At 37.4% G+C, this 23,551-nt stretch overlaps 1 pseudogene; it reads left to right on the top strand.

The window, feature by feature from the left end:
* Window positions 1-227: 227 nt before the first annotated feature.
* On the top strand, window positions 228-6,804 carry LOC137239354 (tRNA (adenine(58)-N(1))-methyltransferase non-catalytic subunit TRM6-like; annotated as a pseudogene).
* Window positions 6,805-23,551: the final 16,747 nt, after the last annotated feature.

The raw sequence follows: 23,551 nt of genomic DNA, 5'->3' as shown, positions 1-23,551 counted from the left end.
GCAGCAGCCCCACCGAGCGCAACGTCTCGCCGAACCACACCAAGGGCCGATACAGTGGCCGCATCTTCGGCTCCGGTTAGCGATCCAGTGGCGGCACATGGTGTGCGTTGCCTACTGTTTTGCCGTCCACACGCGCTACGCCCATGCGCAATATTTAGGGGCATGCAACCAACGCAACGGCAGCATGTGGCACAAGCGAATGTCTATTGCCTTAATTGCTTGGCACTATGACATGCCACGGAAGTTTGCACCTCCATCGGCCTGTGCCAATTGTGCGACAGGCAGCACCATGCTCTTTTACATCGCCCGGAGAGGCGCAACGTCCCCGTGGCACCACCTACGCGGAACATTCGCAACATCGTGCGATAAAGGCCTCACCCACACTACACTACGCAGGCACGGCGTCCACATTGGCAGCAAGACCAGCGTCCAAGGCAATGGAAACCTCCTGGGGTCCGGTATCGCCCTCCAGCAGCAGCACCTCATCGACATCCAGCACCACAATGCTCTCGTCGCCCGGGCTTAACCGGGCTTAGTAAATTGGTGGAAACACTGCAGCAGCTGCAGAGACTACTAGGGTGATAACTCGCCTAGGGGGCCGGGATGGCTAAGCGTGCGTGACCCACCACACCGACACATTGTCAGGTGCAACCCTGCCACCCACTTAATACACCACACACTAACACATCCACACACATAAATTGTCACACCACACATATACATTTATACATAAACATAAATCACAAAAAAACTTCGAACGTTGCGGTCGAATTTACGCGCAATCGTCATTACAAATTTAATATTTTTTTACCTTTTATATTGAATCTTGTTTTGGTTATTTTCAGAACGTTTGAGTGAAAAGGTGAGTGCCTGGAAAAGTTCAGTGCAAAAAAAGGGCTAAAATTATATAAGCAGTAACGTTCCTGCCAAATTTCATCATGATATCTTCAACGACTGCCAAATTACAGCTTGCAAAACTTTTAAATTACCTTCTTTTAAAAGTGGGCGGTGCCACGCCCATTGTCCAAAATTTTACTAATTTTCTATTCTGCGTCTAAGGTTAACGAAGTTTCATCGCTTTATCCGTCTTTGGTAATAAATTATAGCACTTTTTCGGTTTTTGAAAATTTCGATATCGAAAAAGTGGGCGTGATTATAGTCCGATTTCGTTCATTTTAAATAGCCATCTGAGATGAGTTCCCAGAAACATACCAAACTTCATTAAGATAACTCAAAATTTACTCAAGTTATGGTGTTTGGTGTTTACGGACAGTCGGACGGATGGACATGGCGAAATGAGTTTCTTTTTTCGGCCAGATCATTTTGATATACAAAAGTCTATATATATCTCGATTAATGTATGCCTTTACGGTGGATACCGTTATGCGAACATGGTGTGAAGATGATAGCGTGCGACAACATAGCGAGCTTGCGGTGGCTGGAGGAAGTGGTTTCAAACCTCCAAAGGCAAGGCACGAACGCGCGGTTTGAGGTGGTGGATAAAGCGCAAATCCCCACGGTACCAAAAGTTAAGGTATGGATACCATGACGTCGGAGGATACACGCAGCTTGGAAAAATGTCCTTTGGTACAGGAAAAATTTACATGCGACTCAGGAAAAGAAGTCCCTAACACGTTAGAGGAAGAATCCTAACACGTTAGAAGTGGGCGAAGTTGAAAATGACCTCAAAAGCCTAAGAGAAAAAAGACAGGTGGATGTCACCACGAAGGTATTAGGAGAGGATCAACAGCCAAACGGCGCTGCGAGTCGCTCAGAGGAACACCCGGCACAACAGTTACGGGAGGCCGAATGATGCCTCGAATACTAGCGCGCGCGGATTTGGCGTTTACTACGCGCCAACGGAAGGACGGGTGCGAGCTGTAGTAATGGTAAGGAAATAACTGCATTCATATATATATGCTGCCTAATTACACTACTGAGAACCTCGTAGTGGTGGCGTGGGGAGGAGCAGATACGAACGAGAGAGGCGAATCTCTATTTTGTTACATCCGGCAAACCAATTTGCAGATAGCCAACAGGGGGAATGTCTTTACATACATTGGTCCAACATCCAGCAATATTCTGGATATTTCATTGAGCTCTGAACGTTATATATCAAGGTATGATTGGACGGTTCTTGATAGACCATCCATCTCCGACCATGCGTATATCAGCTTCAGCATCCCCCAAAGAGGGTAGAGAGGGAAGGAACCGTTAAAAACCCTAGGTCAGCGAACTGGACTAGTTCCAGAAACAGGTAGAAACAAAACTGGGACAACCCAAAGAGGTTGCCAATATGGAGAAACTGGAGGAGTTTGGGTAGTGCCGTATTACAGCACCAAGTGTAAGTGTCTTTATTAAAACAATTTTCGGCTTATTTATAATAAATTATTCTAAACAATTTCTCATTCACTAAAGTTTGTACATACTAAACATACATATTGCATGACCGACTAAAACGTATGTACATAGTAAATGATCGTGGCGTATTTACTAAGGACAGCTCAAGTAACGCACATGGCTTGCTGTTGGAACGTACATGTATTTGCGTTGCTTTTATTATAAACACATTCATGCTAGCGACGCAACCAAAGTGTCAAATGCACTATGGCATGTGAACCGTATGTATATATGTATGTTACATCACCAATTTTTAAAGAATAGTTCTGCCTGTAGAAGTATTCTATTACAATTAAATGTATGTCAAATTTTAAAGTACTTTAGTATTTTGAATGTTTACTTACGAATAAGTAGTTTTGGTTTTGTATTTTCTTTTTTTAATATTTTTTTTATTATTATTATTATTTTTTAATTTTTTTTTTATTTTTGCCGTATATTTGTGTCAAAGAGGTGTACTTGAGTTGCAGTTTACTTGCTTACGTTACAGATTGTTTCTTTTTATTATTGTATTTTACTTTTGTAGTACCTGGGCGACCGAGCTTTGCTCGGCAACGTTTCGTTGTGCTGGCAATGTTTCTCGAGTATCTTCAGGCGCCAAATTATTAATTTCAAACATTTTTTAGTTATACACTATGAAAGTCTCGCAATTTTATTGCATTCCAAAAACTTGTAAATTTCACGAGTGACAAGTTACTTCCCTAAGTGCCATCTGAAAGTAGTTAAATGGTTAGATGTCGTTTTCAAATTGAACATATGCCTATAGTGTTCAACGGTAGCAAATTACCATGGTGAGATAACTTTTTGCTATGGTGAGAAATCTTTCTAATAGTAATCTGTGAGAAATTGCAATTATTCATTTCATATTTGCCAAAAATATGCTTTTAAATATATTTTGCTAGAATTTGCCAAGGTGCCTTGATATTGCATTTCAATTTTTTTTGTGTGTGAAATTAAGAAAATTAAGTCGAATCATGTGTAAGATTTTTTAGGAAGATTTTCAACTTTAATGTTTTCCTTTAAAGCTTTAATAGAATATGAGTAAGTAGAGTACTATTTCGTCTAACTACCCCAACCCTAAATGGCAACCCCACTCAAGAGTGTCCCTATTGTAATGCGGAGAGAAATAACGTTCGTTTGATACCCATATCGGCATATCTCATGCAATTGTTTTTTAATTTCGAATAGGTGGCAACCCTAAATGGCAACCCCACTCAAAAATACCCTATTGTAATGCGGCGTGAAATACCTCTCGTTTGATACCCACATCGGTATATCTCATACAATTTTTTTTATTTTGAATAGGTGGCAACCCTAAATGGTAGCCCTACTCAAAAATGTCCCTTTTGTAATGCGGAATGAAGTACCTTTCGCTTGATACCCATATCGGCATATCTCATGCAATTTTTTTTAAATTCGAATAGGTGGCAACCCTAAATGGCAACCTAGCTCAAAAATGCCCTATTATAATGCGGAGTGAAATGCCTTTCGTTTGATCGGCATATCTCATGCAATTTTTTTTTAATTTCGAATAGGTGTCAACCTTGTGAAACATTCTGAGTGGCAACACCTAGGCAGAAAGTCTGTGAAGGTGATAAGTTATCTCTGTGCCAAATTTTATTTAAATCGGTTGAGCCGTTCCCGAGATCGTTCGGCTATACAAACAAACAAGAATTGCTGGTTTAAAGTTATAAGATACAATAAAAATTTTTTTAGCGTTTACAAAAATTGAAGTGTTCTCATTCTACGAGTTTAAGTCTATTTTTATATACTATGATTTTCTTATTTTTAGTGCTTAGTGGATAATTACTATTTTCACTTATATTTTCTACTTTATATGGAATTAGTGTAAAATTATTATTTTTTATCAATATTTTCTACCTTATAGGGTCCTTTATACCTACTATCTAACTTATGACCTGCTTCATCTTTAACTAATACTAAATCTCCTAAGTTTATTTCTTTATATTGTATTTCCCTATCATAACTAGCTTTCTGCTTTTCTTTTGATTGCTGTATTAATTGGTTAGCTCTCCTGTGTGCTATCTGGAGTATATATTTAATTTCTTTGCCGTAAGCTTCATAGTTATATAATGGGCTTACTGTATCTTCTAACAGAATTTCATAACATTGGGGCGTCTTTCCAAAAATGAGTTCTAACGGACAATACCCATGAACAGTGGATGGCGTTGTATTGTAGCAATACGAAAAAAATCTGAGGTATTCATCCCAATTGTCTTTGTCCATGGATATGTATGAACACATATTAATTGAATGTTCTATGAGTACGTTCAACTGTGCCTAATGTTTGATGGTGGTTCTATTTTTAAAAGCTTGCACAATTCCTCAAATAAATTATTTTTTTATTCGGTTCCATTATAATTGTTTTCATACAACCATAAATTAGGATAAAATTTTCAAATATAGCTTTGGCTATCGTTTTTCTATGTTTGCTAGGTATTGGGATTGTAACCAAATACTTAGTCGAGTGACATACTACAGTGAATGCATTTTCATTTCCATTTTCTGACTTAGGAAGAGGGCCACTTGCATCGATTTGTACTATGTCGAACGCTTTTATGGGCGTTTCGGTTATAATCATAGGCTCTTTCAAATTTTTATTTATTTTATTTTTATTGCAATGAACGTATTTTATAATGTATTTTCGGATATCACTTTTCATTCCTTTCCAGTAATATTTTTGTTTTATTTTGTTTGTCATACGATTTATTCCTAGGTGGCCACCAAAAACAGGATCGTCATGATATTTATGAAGAATTTCTTTAATTTTTTCTCTATTTGTCTCATGCATAACCTCCGGAGTTAATGCGATAATTAAATTTTTGAGAACTTTGGTTCCTTTTTCCTTAAATGTGTCTACTCGAAACAATTTGTCTCCTAAGGAGAACTGTATCTTCCCAATTCCAAAATTGCCAGCTTCTTCCCCAAGCCTGGTAAAGAATTGGCCTAAGTCAATATTCGCCTCAACAATTAGGTTTTTTATATTTATTTCGCTAAAAATTTTCTTTCCATTTTTGATATATAATTTCGGAGGATCGAAAACGAGATGGGCTAGTCTTTTTACTTCACATTTATTTAGCGCTTCATATGAATATATTAAAGTTCTCATTGTGACTTTTATTTTTTATATTACTGGTTCTACTACTATGGGCCGATTTCACCAACTCGACTTAGGCTAAAACTTAGTTGTGACTTAAGTTAGTCCAGATTTGCGGCTTAGTTTTTTTCGGTTTCACCAACTTAGTTACTTAACGAAATTGACATACAACAACACTATCAACTGTTTTATACATAGTAGTATTTTTTGCTACTCTTTAATTTCACGCAACCCAATGCATTTGAAGTATTGTCAGTTACGGCTGTCAGCTGCGCAACTTTTAATACAATTATAATAAAAATAATAAAATCTCATATGCGGGTGTAAGCGGTTTTGGTAGTTATTTAATGTATGAGAGTGGTACAAGTGGTCTGCTACCTGCAAGCTTTCTGAATTCAATTGGCGCTAACACTGAGGTGACACTTGTGCACATGCATCCAGGTAATGTGCCACAGAAGCAAGCAATGCAAGAGCAACTACAACGTTGTATCTCGATATTTTTATATTCGGTGCTGCGAGAATAATATCAAGGGAAGGATCAACAGGTGCCCGAGGTCGCGACTGAGCCAAGTACACCCATTGAAGAAAGAGAGCCAAGCAGTAAAAAGCAGAAACTAAGCGAAGATGATGCGGGTAAGTAACATTGAATAATCGATTAGACAGGCTTGATCTGTATAAAAATATTGCCAAAAACTCACTTGGAGAATTCTCCAAAGCCTTTCTGATCTTGTTTACAGAAGACCTAAATTTGTATGCTCAAAAACCTCGGACAGGTTTTCGCCATTGCAGCACAATAAAACCTTGCTAGCTGTAATAACGTAACTCTTTTTTTTTTCTGCAGCAACTTCGGGCGCAACATCAAGCACTGTTACAACAACAGCAGCGTCCCCTAATAGCGACAGCACCGGCGATTATAGCGAAACAAATAACCCATCTGCAACAGTTGCAACGCGCCGGCGTAGAAATGGCAGATAGAAAACCGGCGTGCATGTGAGTTAATGCGCTTCAAGTTCGATGCACTTGTCATAGCAGGAAAGGAACACCCAAGTAACATCGTGCAAGCTTTATTACGCTTTGTAAAACATTCACGCACAATAGTGTTGTACAGTCTTAGCAAGGAATTGTTAATGGACTTGTATGTAGAGCTGAAAACCAACTCTAATGTCACAAATTTGCATTTGACTTGAAATTGGCTACGTTACTATCAAATATTGCCCAATCGCACACATCCTGAAGTAAATATGAATGGTAATAGTGGTTACCTCTTGACTGGTTATACCATAGGCTAAAATTCTTAGTTTATTTAGAGTGTGCAAACAATTATATTCAAATTAATAATATATCGCACGAATATATACCACGGTTTTAAGTTTACTTTTGCTGTAATTCTTTTTTAATTGGTTTCACTTCTTTTAATTGGAAATAAAATCAACATTCACACCGTTTGGGTGCACCCTTTTCCAGCCACATCCAATAAACATTGCGATTACCCTTACCTAAAAATAATGGTTGCAAAAAACTTAATACAAAACATAGTTGGTTGCTCTTTAGTGCCAGACCAACGTTTTATGATTGTATGGAGTAGCAAGGGATTTGAGGATTTTATTACGGCTCTGGATTTTCGGAAAATTGCGGCTGCGTGCTCACCAAAATGTAGATCTTGATCAAACGTCACACCCAAGATTTTGGGGTGTAGGATAGTCGGTAGCGTAGTGCCATCGACGTGGATGTTCAAAATGGTCGACATTTGGGACGCCCATGTTGTAAATAAGGTCGCGGAAGATTTAGTCTGTGATAATGTCAGGTTTCGCGAGGCGAAAAAACTGGAGATATCAGGGAGGTAGCCGTTTATTCTGTTGCAGAGCTCATCGATCTGTGGGCCTGGGCCTGTGGCCATTATTGTGTAGTCATCGGCGTATGAAACGATAGTGACTCCTTCCGGTGGTGAAGGTAGCTTAGATATGTAGAAATTAAACAAAAGTGGGGATAGGACACCACCCTGTGGCACCCCTTGTTTAATTCTTCTTGGTTTTGATGTTTCGTTTCTAAATTGCACCGATGCCTGCCGACCACCCAGATAATTTGCGGTCCACCTTTTAAGACATGGGGAAAGGGTAGACCCTTCCAGGCCTTGCAGTAACGTGCCATGGTTGACCGTATCAAATGCTTTTGATAGGTCTAGCGCTACGAGTACTGTTCTATGGTGGGGGTTTTGATTTAAACCGCAATTTATCTGGGTGCTGATGGCATTGTGCGCGGTGGTGGTGCTATGGAGTTTTCTGAAGCCATGCTGATGAGAGGTTAGCTGCAAATTAGCTTGGAAGTAGGGGAGCAAAATGGCTTCAAGCGTCTTTGCTACTGGCGATAGGAGAGATATCGGACGATACGACTCTCCTATGTTAGCTGATTTCCCAGGCTTTAGTAGCGGGACCACCTTGGCCATTTTCCATTTTTCGGGTATGACAAAGGTGGAAAGAGACAGGTTGAAGACATGTGCTAAGTATTTGAAACCCTCTTTCCCTAGGCTTTTAAGCTTCGGCATGGCTATGCCGTCTGGGCCCACTGCTTTGGATGGTTTAGCGTGACCAATGGCATCTTCAACCTCTCTGGCAGTGATGGTAATTGGTGACGCGCTGAATTTTTGTTTATGTGCGTGTCTGTTGGCCCTCCGTCTATCTTTGTCGACCGTAGGACCGTAGAATGCATTACATATTGACGGCAGAAAGCGCTCGCGCATTTTTTCGAATCCGACAGCACTTTATCGCCGAAGGCGATGGAAACTTTGTCATTGTGCTTAGGCGGATTCGATAGGGACTTTACGGTGGACCAAAGTTTACCCACACCGGCAGAGAGGTTACAACCTCTTAGGTGCTCCTCCCATTTCGCCCGCTTGTGTTCATCCACAAGCAATCTGATGCGTTGGTTTATATCCCTTATTTGGGGGTCGCCTGGGTCGAGCTGTCTTATAAGGTCACGTTCTCTCGCTAAATTTGCGGCCTCCGCCGGGAAGTGGGGCCGAATTTCGGGAATTCTCCCGGCGGGGATGAAACGTGCCGAGGCGGATTCAATGACCTTGCGGAAAGCACGCTCCCCTTGGCGGGCATCAGTCGGGATAGGGAGGGCAACAAAGAGGTTGCCTGTAAAAGAATTGTATTCCTCCCACTTTCCTTTTTTAAATTTTTTGAAAGTGCGTTTTTCTGTAACGATGAAGTCGGCGGTTTTCTCGGACGAAATAAGTATAGGCGGGTGGTCGGATGCCAATGTTACCATCGGCTGCCAGTTTACGAGTTCTGCGCTCACGATTGAAGTATTCGGCGAACTGTGACAGCTTCCTACCATACGTGTCGGGCGTCTCCGTTTATTGTGCTGAACGTCGTTTCTTCTATTTGATCCGCCAACATCTCACCCCTACTGTCCGCCCGCCATAGATCGTGATGGGCATTGAAATCACCTAAGATAATGCGATTGTTGCCAGTGAGTATGGCGCTAATATTAGGGCGGTAGATGTAGATGGTGATGATTTCTAGGTTTGCATCGCCTGACCGGACAGATAGGCCTTGACGTTCTAAGACATTGTCCCTGCGGTCGATGCCAGGATCAAATATATATATATATATATATATATATATATATATAATATAATATAATATATATAGATATTGCACAGAGTGGTGTATGATAAACGCGAGGCCGCCTCCATTTCCGCTCATGCGATCTTTTCTGTGGACATTATACCCAGAACAGGTTTGCAGTGCAGATCTTGCTGTGAGTTTAGTCTCTTGAATCGCAGCAATGCGAATATTGTGCCGCTTCATGAAATCGACTATCTCTGTAATCTTCCCAGTTAGTTCATTACAGTTTAACTGCAGAATACTGAAGTGCATAGCGGGAGACGTCGCCACTCTGGGAGTAAGTGACGGGTGACTACCGCTGGGTTGAGGAAGGCCAGGACGCAACTGCTGTTGTGGCCCTGGGACTGGGGGTCCTTGGGCAAGCATTGGGGTACTCGGTAGATTGGGGTTTGCGACCTGGCAACATGACGCAATGAAACCCGTCGGGGGGTTGCCGTCGCGGAGAGCAGAAGATCTAGGAAAGTGGCACCGCCCAAGGCAGGAGCTTTTTGGGCGGATGTCGCAAACATATATATTCTGTGCTGGCAAATGGTGCAAACGGGGAGTTGTTGGCGCCGCTTGGCGCGAGCAGCAGCGGGTACTAGTTGTGGCTTGCTGGGCAGCTTGGCTGCTGGAAGGTAGTGGGGTGGAGGCCCCAAAGGCGTAGACTACGGGACGCCCTTGGACGTGAACAGCAAGGAGCCAAAAAATATTTATAAAAGTTACGTGGACGTCGGGTATTGGGAGCAAGCCCAGAACAACCTGTCCGATGCAACCATCCCTTACACGAGACACACTGAACAGAGTATGACCGTCCTAAAAATATTTTTTTCCGGCAGATGCAGCAAAACCATTTCTCAGGACCGTGGTCAGGAGACGGACCCGGATTGGAATGGATACCTTCCCGCAGCAAGAGAATATGGAGCAGTCCCGCTGCAAGGAGCTGCTGGGAGGATGACAATTTGTGGGAGGGACGCAACAAATTAAATGGGGTTACACTGAAATTAAAGTCCTTGGTCGGGAAAAATCCCGAGTCGCTCCGGTACATAGAACCGACTGCCTTGGAAAGCAGTCACTAAATACAATCAATATAAATAAATTACAGTGATTATAAAGTATTAAATTATTATTATTTATATTAATAATATTATGCCAGTAGTTGTTTGTTGGCTAAACTGAAAGCAGCTCTCGTCAAATGTACGTTTTCTATTCCATTTGTTGTTTACTTGTAAGCAATTATATTCGTTTTAAATTTAAATTTTGTGAATTTATTTGGTTACTTTTTTCTTAATAAAAATATATTTGCATTTATTTAAAAGTAATAAGTTTAGACAGGAGCTTTCTCAACCAATTTTAACCAATGACCGCACTAGCAGCGTTTTAATGTACCATTTTGTAGACACATCCATTGCACATAAGTTTGATCTTCTTCGCCTGGAAATAATATAAAATAAATGTTTAGTATGTTAAAAAATAGTTTTTGTTCTCTTGTGCTATTTATTCTTCACTCACAGATGCAACCAACAACACGTGCATCAAATGCGGATGGTATCAGATTGGGGTTTCCGCGCAAAACACTTATGTTCACAATTTTTTTTGTGGGTACGCAATATTACAACAACCACATGGAAATCGCCCACTTCCACTGCAAATATCTGAGAACTGAGATACAATTTTTATTTTCCGCCTTCGGATTATTATTTTCGAGATTATTCGCGTCTTTTGATACCTCTCTCGATATTTTTGGTAGCGTATTAGCAGTCGACCCCTCAACTTAACTTTTACCCCGCTGCAAGGATCTGCTGGGAGAATGACAATTTGTGGGACGGATTCAACATGAAATGAAGCCGGACAGAACCGGCTGCCTTGGGAAGCGTTTATAAATTAATATAGAGATATTGTTTACCAATTACTATTCACGCATATTCACCTGGGGAATTGATTTTAACATGGCTGCAGTCCATTGCCCCAATTACACGCGGAAAGTTTGCCTTTTCTTTAAAAGCAGCCTGTGTTTCCAAGCGCTCCTCTTCCGTTTGAGGAAATAACACAAAATCTGGTCGCAAGGATGCTAGATGGTAGGAAACTAGCGTAATTGCACGTGAGGCACTTTCTTTTGAAACTCCGGAAAGGTCTGCCACAATTTGCTGAAAAGATCCTGAAGCATAGAACCGGAGTGCGATGAAAAACATTTGATGTGGCTGCATTGCGTTGTTGCTGTAAACGGAGAAGAATTTAGGGCAAAATTTATAACACATGATGTAAACTTACCGTGATCCAAGATAAATTTTGTTTTTATTAAAGAAAAAACACATCAAGCAGCATCTTTGCACATACGAAATCGTTCGCGATAGTCTACATCGTCATAATAATGAAAAAAGTCAGGACGCTCTTTAATTTTTCTTTTTCGTCGAAGCACGTTTACTTGCAGATCTTCAAAATCGGAATCACTTTCACCAGAATCTCGAAGATCCATTAAACTTTGTATTCCACCTAGAATACAAATAAGACACTTCCGAGAAATTGCAGATGTCAACAATAGCGGGGTTGCTATATTTGCATAATGAAATAAGTATCAATACTGCCAATTAATTCGACTCAAAATTTGTACTACAGCAACACTGTTGAAAGTCGAGAATAAGCCAGCTAACAGGTAGGCTAATTTGCGACTTAGCTAAGCATTGGTGGTGAAACAGAAAAATTAAAAAATATGACTTAACTAAGTTAAGTCGAGTTGGTGAAACCGGGCCTATGTATTTGTTTAGTTTCCGATTTTGTCGTAACTTTCGTTATTTTACATGCTTGTACTGATATTTCTTTTAATCTTTGATATCTATTCGTGACAATGGGTCTGCTACATAATTCTCTTTTCCTGCTACGTACTCCACCTCTAAATCATACTCTTCCAAATATAATCTGATTCTATTTAATTTTGATGAAGCATTTTTCATCGAAAATAGGAATGTCAAGGGTCTATGGTCTGCCTTGACCAAGAATATTCTACCATAAACGTATGATCTAAAATATGGTATGGCCCAATGAATGGCCGCTAATTCTTTTTCAATTGTGGCTTTATTAATTTTTCCTTTTGTAAATGACCTAGGAGCGTAAGCAAATGGTAGTTGCCTTCCTTTGTACTCTTGACTCAAAACTGACTAGCATCTGTTGTTATACAAAATTATTTACTGAAATCGGGATATTGTAGAATATTAGGGATTATTAATGCAGCTTTCAAATAGTCAAAGTATTTTTTACAATCCTCTGTCCAATCGAAAACTACATTTTTCTTACAAAGTCTTGTTAATATCTTGTTAAAATCTTCTTAAATATTTTTATTAGCCATATACAGGCAGCAAGCTTTTCTTTCACTCCACCTAGGTCCGAAATAAAGTTGAAGCCTTGGATCAGCAAGCGGTTAGTTAAAACCATCCGCCTTAAAAATAAACTTGGGAGAAAGTGCGCTCAATATTCGTCCAATACGAGGATTCGTAATCGGTATAGAGGCTTATGTAAAAAGTTAAGGAAAGAAGTCCGTTTTGAACGCGACAGTTTCTATAGAAACGAGTTCAGAGCATCGCATGGGAACCCAAAGAAGGAATGGAAGGTAATAAACAATATATTTAATCGGGGTTCTAAATCAGTCGACTCATCAATTGTTTTATTACAAAGTGGTGTAAACATTTCTGATCCCAAAATTGTAGCAAATCTCTTTAACTGTCACTTTTCTTCAGTCGGTCTAACTCACACAATTGAAGGCCCATGCGAGACTTCGACTTTGTACCTTTTACCGGCGCTGAAATATTAAAGGCAGTTAATTCTTTAGATAACTCCAGATCTTGTGGCTCTGATGGAATTTCCAATCAGGTTTTGAAAAATGTCGCTTTAAATTTAGTCGATATTTTAGTTTATATGTTTAACAAAAGCATCTTTTCTGGAATTTTTCCTACTGACTTGAAATGTGCTGTAGTCATTCCCTTATTTAAAAAGGGTGACAAAAAAGATATAAACAATTACCGACCAATTTCTTTACTCTCTTCCATCTCGAAAACTTTTGAAAAGCTTGTTAAACGTAGAATTCTCAAATTTCTTAACAACAAAAATTTTTTCAGCCCGATGCAATTTGGTTTTCGATGTGGACGTTCCACCGAAGATGCCCTCTTGAACTTATGTTCCTTTATATATAGCGAGTTAGACAAAAAAAAGAACTGTGCTGGCCTATTCGTAGATATCACGAAAGCATTTGATATGGTAGATCACCAAATCTTGTTAAATAAATTACATTGCGTTGTTATTTTTAATGTTTTATTATTTTCATTATTTAACTCATTGAACTTATGGATTATCTTTACCTTCACCCCACACATATCGTACATGTTCATTAATCTTAATTTGTGACGGTATTCAACACTAAAATTGCATACCATTTTACTGAATGCCTTACCTTTCTTTCATTTATTAATAATTTTTTAAGTTAAGTTCCTATTGTATACATATATGTAAAAGACTTATTGAAAGAATGAATAACTCTAATCTAATCTAATCTAATCTAAAATATTCTAAAGTATTCTCGGCGGCCACCGTCGTGTGATGGTAGCGTGATCCGCCTACCACACCGTATGCCCTGGGTTCGCACCCCGGGCAAAGCAACATCAAAATTTTAGGAATAATGTTTTTCAATTAGACATTGATGATTTTAGCAACCTGTTTTGATCAAATATTGATTTTTTTCCGGCTCAAGGTCTAAAAACCCAATTGAAAAACAAAACAAAAAGTTTTTCAATTGGGTTTTTAGACCTTGAGCCGGCAAAAAATCAATAGTTTTTCAATTAGAAGAAAATTTTTCTAAGCGGGGTCGCCCCTCGGCAGTGTTTGGCAAGCGCTCCGGGTGTATTTCTGCCATGAAAAGCTCTCAGTGAAAACTCATCTGCCTTGCAGATGCCGTTCGGAGTCGGCATAAAACATGTAGGTCCCATCCGGCCAATTTGTAGGGAAAATCAAAAGGAGCACGACGCAAATTAGAAGAGAAGCTCGGCCTTAGATCTCTTCGGAGGTTAGCGCCTTACATTTATTTTTATTTATTCTGCAAAATTTGGAATGAATCTTCTGTAATAATTGCAAAATGCGATGAATCTTTTTGCTTCATCTGCATTTTTAGGAGCCGGATAGTTTTTAACAGTTTTAAACTTATTGGGGTCTGGTAAAATTCCAATGCTTGTGCATTTATGACCAAGGTAAGTTACTTCTCGGCTGAAAAATAGATATTTATGCGGATGTAATTTTAAATCATATGTCCTACAAGTTGCGAAAACATACCGTAATTTTTTTATAATATGATTTTCGGAGCATCTGGAATGAGTTTGTAGCTACTTTGAGGCCATAAGGTAATCTTTTAAAGCGGTATGTGCCATCATCGGCTGTAAATGATGTAATGTCTCTTGACTCTGGGCTGAGTTCCATTTGGTGAAAATCAGACATTAAATCTAAGCATGAAAAATATTTAGCCCTTACTAATTGATCTAGTATATCATCAATTCTTGGTAACGGGAATTTTTCTATTTACTTGTCTATAATCAACAACCATTCTCCATCTTTTTTCTTGTTAATTGGAAGTAATTTTTTGGGCACCAATAGAATTGGACTATTAAATTCTGAAATTGAAGGTTCTATTATGTCGTCTTTAATTAATTTTTTTACTTGTTTATTAATTTCACTCTTATCGGCTTCTGGTATTCTATAGTTTTTTACGCAAACTGGGTTATTGTCTTTCATATGAAGTTTTTGTTTGTACAAAATATTAGTAATTGGTTCCGTTTCTAATGAAAAAATGAGAATGAATTCTGTACATAATGCGTTAAGCGATTTATTTGCAAAGTGTGGAAAATTTTTATTCAATATTTCTAATTTTTCTTTGCTGTTGGCCATTTTCAAGTTTATTATTTTTTATTATTATATAATCACTCATATTTTCTGTGCGTTTATTGAAATTTTGCATTTGCATTTTTATCTGTTGTATTTATAGTTCTAACAAATGTTTGTGTGAATTTGCTAAGGTGTTTGCAATAAAGTTGCCTTCAGATAATTCTTGTTGTGGAATTAGTAATTCGGAATTATTATTTTTAATGTGAATTTGACGAACTACTTCTGATCATGCGGGAATTGAAATGCTATTGATTGGTGGTTTATTAGTCATTTGAATTATTATATTTTCTGGGTAATCATATCGTCTTAGTATATAAAATGCAATTATATTTTTTAATGAAATGTAATCCTAATATTCCATCGCACGGGATTGGGAAATTGTCTTCTACTATGTGAAATTTGTGAATAATTAATAGATAATCATCTTTTAAATCTACTTTAACCGTGCCAATAATGCTTGTAATACATTGAACAATTGCCCTTAAATCTGTTTTTTGTGAATTACTAATTGTAACATTGCTGTCAATTTGACCCTTTTTTATAATTGAAATATCTGCTCCTGTATTGATCAGGAGGGTTGAAATGGAATTATTCAGAGTTGTTCTGGAAGATATGTAGCTATTGTGGTGTAAATTGGAAACATATAATTTTTTATTTATTGAGGTAGAGTTTGCCGGTTTTCCTGTTGATTAAAATTTCTGACATTGCTGGTATTATTCGGTTATAACCTCGCGATCCGAAATTTCGACCAGATTTTTGGTTATTTGCTCTGTTATTGTTATTATTGTTATTATAATTGTTGAATGTGCCCCTCTGATTGCCTCTACAATTATTATTTTGATAATCCCTACGGAAGTTACCTCGAAAGTAATTTTGTTGGCGAATATGCAAAAGTGAATTTGGATTCCAAGTTATTTCTGTGCAACTGTTGGTAAATTTTGATACAGCTTCGTTCATTGAGGTGAACGCTCCAGCCTGCATAATTGTTTTCACCTTAATTGCTGTTTTTAGTTTTTGTTTTATTGCTTCAATTGAGCTTTCAGTTCCTAACAGGTTTCTAGCCGTTCCTTTCAGCTATGTTTTTATCATCGAGACTGCTATAGCCTCATGGGTGTCCTTAGTTTGTTCTAGGATATCCAAATCATCCAAGAAACTATGCAAGTTCTCGGCTTTACCATCAAATTCTGGCAGAATTGACGAAGAAGTCTTAAAAATTCGACTACTGTTTTTGACATTTTGTCGTTTTCTGTTTGGGAATTTTTATAAAGAATTTCAGTTTTTGGAGTTTGCTGTAAATTGGGTTGAGTTTCCACTAATAAGGCATCAAAGTTTATTTCTATCGCTTTTTCATATGATGTTGTGGCCAACGTCTCAATGTTATATCTTTCTAGTGAGGACACGAATTTATACCTAACACTGGAATAAACTTGGTGTACTTCCAGCAGATGACTGGCTGTTAATTGGCTATATATCTCGTGTATAGCCTTGCCTATGTTATTCAACGACTGTAATATTATCCTGAGGTGCTTCAAAACAGTTACAGTTTGTATGGTTATATTTTTATTAATGCATTTATAAGACTTTTCTGCTAAAGTATTTTTTTCCACAAGTGTGTTGAGAAGAGTTTCCCACTTACCCATTTAGGTAAATTGAGAAAAAGATTTTTTTATTCCCTTTGTTTTTTTTTGAATTTAGACTTTGTCCAGGCCGTCTGTTCGGCTCTGGTACTTCTTTTTCAAAATTTTGTTATGTGTTGAATATCATTTCAAATATAATTTCACAGCGCTAATAACGACAATAACTGGAAGGTAAATTTTTATGGTTTCCAATGCTTCTGTGTGGTCTATTATTTGAAACGTGTTTACCACGTTAGCATTTGGATTAGTCACTTTTGATTCTTGGCCTCCCATTGTCAAAAAGATGTATACAAAAATTTTGATCCTTCTTTTTTTTTTTGTTTTGAATTTTCTTTTATTTATGATCTGTAAGGTTATACCTTAGCATCCTGCGCCTGGTTTCCTCGATTTTGGTTGTAGGATTAATAACATCCTCAATAGTTGACTCCCTAGTCATTCAATATCCTTCCAAAATATTTTGAGCCACTGTAATTCCTTTTCTAATTCTCTTTTTTCTATTTTGTTCTTAAGCCAAATGATTGGGTTCTTGGTCAACATTGTATTTTAGATATAAAAAATGCTTGTTTTAAATTTTGTTTTTATTCATTTCTTAAAAAAATATATTTTTTTTTTTCAACAAAAAAAATCCTTTTACATGTCTTTCAATTGCCTATCTTATTTTTAAGCGGATTCTTTCCTCCGTGCTTGTTGAAAAATAAATTCTTAGAAATTAAAATTCTGGGTCGACAAAATTCTGGAAATCGGAAATCCGCACTTCCTTTGCTTTTTTTGGCGGTATTTCAAAATTCTTCATAATTCCGGAATTTACGTTTCCAGAATTAATTCTGGAAATTTTTTCCCCAAAATTTGAGCAAAATCGTGTATTTTATATAAATTTGCATATGCATACATAATAATATAACATAAACAAAACATAAGCTCCAAAAATAATTCTAAAATTCAAACATGTTTATCGGAAAAACAAAAAACAACATTACTAACAAATAAAAATCAAATAGATACTACACTAATGTCATGCTTGAAGCAATACGCTTTAAATACACTAAGTGACTTAAATCTAAACTTTTTTTCATTACTCTTGTAATTTTTTTGCTTTTTTCATGAATTTTATGATTTTTTTATTTATTCGCCGTTTTTTCTTTTTGTACTTGTGTTTCAGCATAGATAAGCTCCCTTTGTAAGTCAGATATCAATTTGTACAGCGCCGCACGACTTTTTCCAACTATGACTTTAAGGCGGCGATACCACCAAGCTTCCACACTGTTTTGCGTTCTTGGAAAAACTTTCGATGTAGGGTTATCGAGCACGGACCAAAATTGTGTTAATTATTTAGGCTGTGACTTTTTATCAAACACATACTTTTTTTCAAACCATTTTGAAAGTTTTTGCAAATCGCTGTCGTCAAATCAATTACGCAAACTTGTGTAATACTCTGAGATTTCGCTATGAGGAACCAGTACTAAACTTTTAAGCATTCGTACTTGGATAGAAAACTGCTCGCTGTTGCCGTATTTGCGGCTTAGTCTGAAAATATTTAATAATCATTTTATCTTAAATGCAGGAAGTTGCGGTTATGCAATAAATTTACCTTTCTTTTTGAACTTTTCGCCAAATATTTTTCCCGAAGTGGAAGAGGCAACCACTCTGCCGTGTAATGATACGCGTCGGATTCAGTTTAATACCATAGTTCAATGCGACGTTCTCCAACTCAACAAAAAAAGAAATATACATTGACTTTGATTTTTTGGTCATAAGACAGAATACCAGCGGAACAATTTCTCCTTCTAATCTTCCGTGTATGGCAAATAGCTGCCTCACAATCGTTGGAACAACGTCAAATGTACTGTCCATAATCCAGCAGTCACTCTCATTTAACAACTGCAGCGAAGATTTTGTTCCAGATATAAGAATGTATTCGCCATCAATAAATTTCTCACTTAAAATAAATAGTTGACCTTCCAAAACATAAAGTGATAAAGGAATGTCTATTTCTTCAACACAAATTGGCTCTTTAAAACATTTCAAACTGTTCCGTTGTCTTCTAATTTTTAACTTAAGGGTATTTCTTGATGGCAGATAATCTCTAATATGTTTTTCTGTCATAGATACCGAACGCTGAATTATTTGGCTAGGCTGCAGAAAATTCGAGCGAGCAATCGATTTTTTATGCGCACATGGATCATGAAAATGTTCATTTCTTTTTTTTCGTATAACATGTTCACGGCCATCAAATTGTGTGACAATACGCACGGTACATTTGATTTTAATTCGTTCAGAACAAGTCCAGTTAAATGTTTTCTTATTTCTTCGTTCCAAATAAAAGAAGTAGCCGTCGAAGTGCGCACTTTTTTTGTTATCCACACTCATTTTTAATCATGAATTACTGATGCTAAGTAAATGAGGCCACAACAACAATAAAGCAGGTAGTCACTTGTATCTACATAAACGAATCAATCATTATTTCTACACATATGTACGTACACGCAGCGGAGAGAAAACGCACAACACATGCATATATCTTATCTGAGATGCGGTCAAAAGTAGGCAATAATTTTTGCAATTAACACTCACATATACACGTGCATATGAGAAGCTATAAACGTAATTATAGTTGGTAATTTTATAGCTGCTAACTAACTAGTAAATTCTAGAATAGTAAATTCTAGGCGGAATATGTAAACGAGGAAACCAAACACTACAAAAGCGGCAACGGTTGAGGCACGAAAATTCAGTTTGGTTAAGCACGCTATCTGTCGAGCAAAAGAAGTGTTATTTTGAAAGTAGTCTAATAAAGACCATTTTGCATTATCGAATATTGGAGTTATTTATTCAACAGTTTAGTGATTCGAACGTTAGCAGAAGGTTGCAAATAAAAGGAATTACGGTAAATTCGTTACAATATGTTAAATCTTTTTCCTTTTCTCTTTCTTTTAATTTTGCTTGGCTTTGGAATCCTTGGTTCCTCTACCTTTACCTGTTTTGTCCTACGTCTATATTCTTTTATCGTTATAGCTTTAGGGTCCTGTCTAACTGGTTTTGTTGCTATCGGTTGTTCTTCTGCCTGTTTATTTTCTTCTTCTAGAGTTAAATTACTGCAACGCAAAAATATTGCGTCAAATTCTTCCTGACTAATTATATCTGTTTACTCATTCATTTGAATAGGATTCAGTTTACTTAAATTTGTTCGCAGAAATAAACTTTTTGCCCATAGCAAGGCACCCGTTGGGTTGCCATAAGCTTCTAGAAAGTATAGGGAAATATTCTAATTTCATACGGATACTATATTTAATATAATTAAATATAATTAAATTATAAGTCGCTTCCTTGGTGTTTTCGTCCACATAAATTTCTTCCATATAAATTGATCATTCACTCTTGCTGCGGGATTCCTTATTCCACCCTGTTATGCTTGGTATAAGTTGATCATTCACCCTTGCTGCGGGATTTCTTATTCCATCCTGTTATGCTTGTGTTTTCACATCATTCATGTAAGCGCGTTACTTCTTTAAAATTGGTCTGCAAGCAGCAGCCTTTGGAGTGAGTTAAGGAAAGTTTAGAAGGACTCTAAAGGGATTCTGCCTTTTATTTCAGTAGCTCAGGATTTTTAGAGAAATTCTGCGATATTCCGCAGATATAGCAGGATCGCCATGTAAGGTTTGTGATAAAGAGATGTAAAACGCAAAGTTTGGGTAGTGCCGTATTGCAGCACCAAGTGCAAGTGTCTTTATTAAAACAATTTTCGGCTTATTTATACTTAATTGTTATAAGCAAATTCTTATTCACTAAAGTTCCTACATACTAAACATACGTACATACAAATGAACTAGAGTGCCATTCCCGTTTAGCGGTCAAAACAAATCTGAATCTTTATTGGTATTTCTATATATTTTTATGCATATTTTGCTTAAAAAATTATTTGCTTTATTTTCTTATTCTATTCTTAGCTTAATCTACGCCTTCTGTAATGCATGCAGATGTTCATATGGGAATTTGGCAACGTCATAATTTTCCGCGAATATTAGTTCAATAGCTTTGAGCAGTGAACAGAATATGTAGGAAGACGAACTTAAGTGTGGTCATGTTTCATTATGTCGAAACAGAAGCACATACTCAAAAATGCATTGTTTAGTGTGGTGTCCGAGTGTGGATAAAATTATCCAGAATTTTGCTGTGGGAATGTGGCACATGGTATTAGCGTTAAACGCTGCTAATAGCGTTTGGTTAATTATGACAGAGTCTTTGAATATTACAAGGTAGGTAGCATTAATTTGGGTTGGTTGCTTGATGGAAATTTTGATGGTTGCCATCGCGTTAATGAGGACACCGTCATTGACCTCTGTTATTGGCTGTAAGTATGCCGTTATCTCGGAGCAGTTTGCTTCGTAAGTATTTAAAAGGGTTTTGAGATTACCTGGTTCTTTAAGATCTTGGCAAAAAATCGTGCCACTTTGTTTGTTATAATTTTTCAACACTTTATAATTATTTTGGCATTTTGCGGCTAATCTAGATTCGAAATTTATTATTTTGTTGTTATGGGAAACCGGATAGATAGAGGTTGCATTACAGAGGTCTCGAATAATAGGAAATCTGACATAGTAAATAATGATATTGTTGTGCTGAACTATCTTAATATATCATTAATGCTTACACTAAAATTTTCATTATTAAAGATAAAGTTTATTTCATTATTGTTTAAAATTACTGGATTTATAATATTTGCCTTGGCTAGTGCTATTGACAAAGCCGTATTTTCTAAATCTTCAATAATTGCTCTTGTTCTGCTACTTGCTAGTTGAAATAGACTTAGTGATTGACTTTCAGAAAATTTCTTGGTGAAACTTAGTTTGTTTACTGCGTCCGTAAGTTTGTTTATTTGTTCTTGTATTTTAGTATATATTACCATTTGGTCATCATTATTTTGTAATATTATTTCCGTTTTAGTCCTAAGTTCGTTAAAGTCGTCCAAGTCAGGCGTACCGGCAATAACTTTTTATGCCGTGCCCAAAAATTTAGGCTGCGCGAGTGTAGGTGATGTATTGTAATTGTGTTCAAACGTCGATCTATTTGTTCTAGGTCAACTTCCAAAAGTTTCTTCAAGGAAGTCTATGGGATATACGTCAGTAGATTTTCCGTCTCTTGTTGAAGTTGTTGATATTTTGTTAAGTTGGTCAAGTGTGCCAAAGGAGTGTTGTCCTCGAAAATCGCGACACGGCCTTCCGTAATGGGGATGTATTTTGATGTGGAATAGTTTATTATCTCGCCGAAATCCTCCGCAATAAACAAAACGCTGAAAAACAGAAACCGAAATAAGCTATATTATTCTTCACACTTCTCCCTTTGCGTCTCTCATTCTCTAACGTAGATTGTTTTTGTGAACCTTCCTACTGTCTATTAAGACCGCAGTCCCTAGGTCTTTTTGCACCTTCTTCTCCACGAAAACCTTATCAAATTTATTACCCAATCTTTTGTTTCTTCTCACGGACACCGCCTCATCTTCGTCAAAATTTCTTTTGTTTGCAGTAGTACGCCTTAACAGCTTCTCCTGAGCTGCCTTCAGTTTATCTTTTATTTTATTTAGTCTCGCGTTATCGAAGTCATTAATTATATCAATTGGGTTTTCCCCTGTGACAGAATGATAAGTTTCATTATATTTTAGCGTGGCTATCAGAATCAAATCAATTGTATCCGAAATTTCCTGTTGAACCCTGACGCAACGCGCAATCTCCATTAAGGTCGGATGGAACCGTTCCACTTGCCCATTGCTCTTGCTATGAAGAGGTGGTACAAAGAACTGCTCGGCGTCAATAGACTTTGAATAGCATTTGCCTGAAAAGCTTTTTCGTTGTCTGAAACTATTAGTTTGGTTTTTTTGTACCTACTTAGCATCTGAAAGAGAGCATTTTTAATATCAATGAGATTTCTTGATGCAATTGGAATCACGGTCGCAAACTTTGAGAACTTATCGATAGAAGTCAAGAAATCTTGCTTGTCCGTGGAAAAAACATCAATACGCAATATTTGTTCGGGATATTCGGGAATAGGAGTTTCTCCAATAATAGTGTCAGTGGGTTTCCTATTGTATTTATTTTCCATACAAGTTTTGCAATTCTTAACAATAGAGTTAAGTAATTTTTCATGTTTGGGAAATAATAGCTCTCTAGCAGTTGCTTAAAATTTTCGTTCGATCTATGTGCTCGGCTGTGTTCACGATTTGCTGCTTCAATCTGGTCATTTGGATTTGTGAGATCTATGACAATTTTGTTCGTATGAACAAATTTTACAGACGGGAATGTTTCCCCGATACGGTGCTGTATTTTTGCAGTGTTGGGAGGTCGCAATAAATTGCGTTTACCACCTTAGGGCTTACACTCGTTTTTAGAGCCGAAAATAAAATTCGATTGTATGTCGAATATATTGCCGAAAAAAAATTTTTGTTTTTCTGCAATTTGCATTTCCCTCAGTAAGCATAATTTGACTCCTAAACTGATTCACAGGGAAATTAATGGATTTTATAACATTGGAGGAAGATATTTCACTATGTGCTGTATTTTGCATAGATTCGTTGTTCGTTCTCTTATTCAAGAATTGACGCGATAGGGCGTCGGCAACGACGTTCTCCTTTCCAGACTTGTAACAAAATGTGGGGGAAAACTCCTCCACGAAAGCTCTCCATCTCTTCATTTTTGAATTTGAACTCTTGATCCTTATATTCTTCACTCCTTAAAGGTAATTTCTTAGGGCCTTCAATGACCAGACAATAGCCAGAAGCTCCCGCTCATTTGTAGCGTAATTTTCCTCTGTCTTGCTTAAAGTTCTCGAAATCATAGTTATTGGGCGTCCATTCTGAGATAAAACGGCTCCCAGTGCAT

Source organism: Eurosta solidaginis, chromosome 1 (assembly GCF_040869045.1).
Source record: "Eurosta solidaginis isolate ZX-2024a chromosome 1, ASM4086904v1, whole genome shotgun sequence".
NCBI lineage: Eukaryota > Metazoa > Arthropoda > Insecta > Diptera > Tephritidae > Eurosta > Eurosta solidaginis.
Note: the sequence above shows the minus strand (reverse complement) of the source record. Positions and strands in the feature narration are given on the sequence as shown.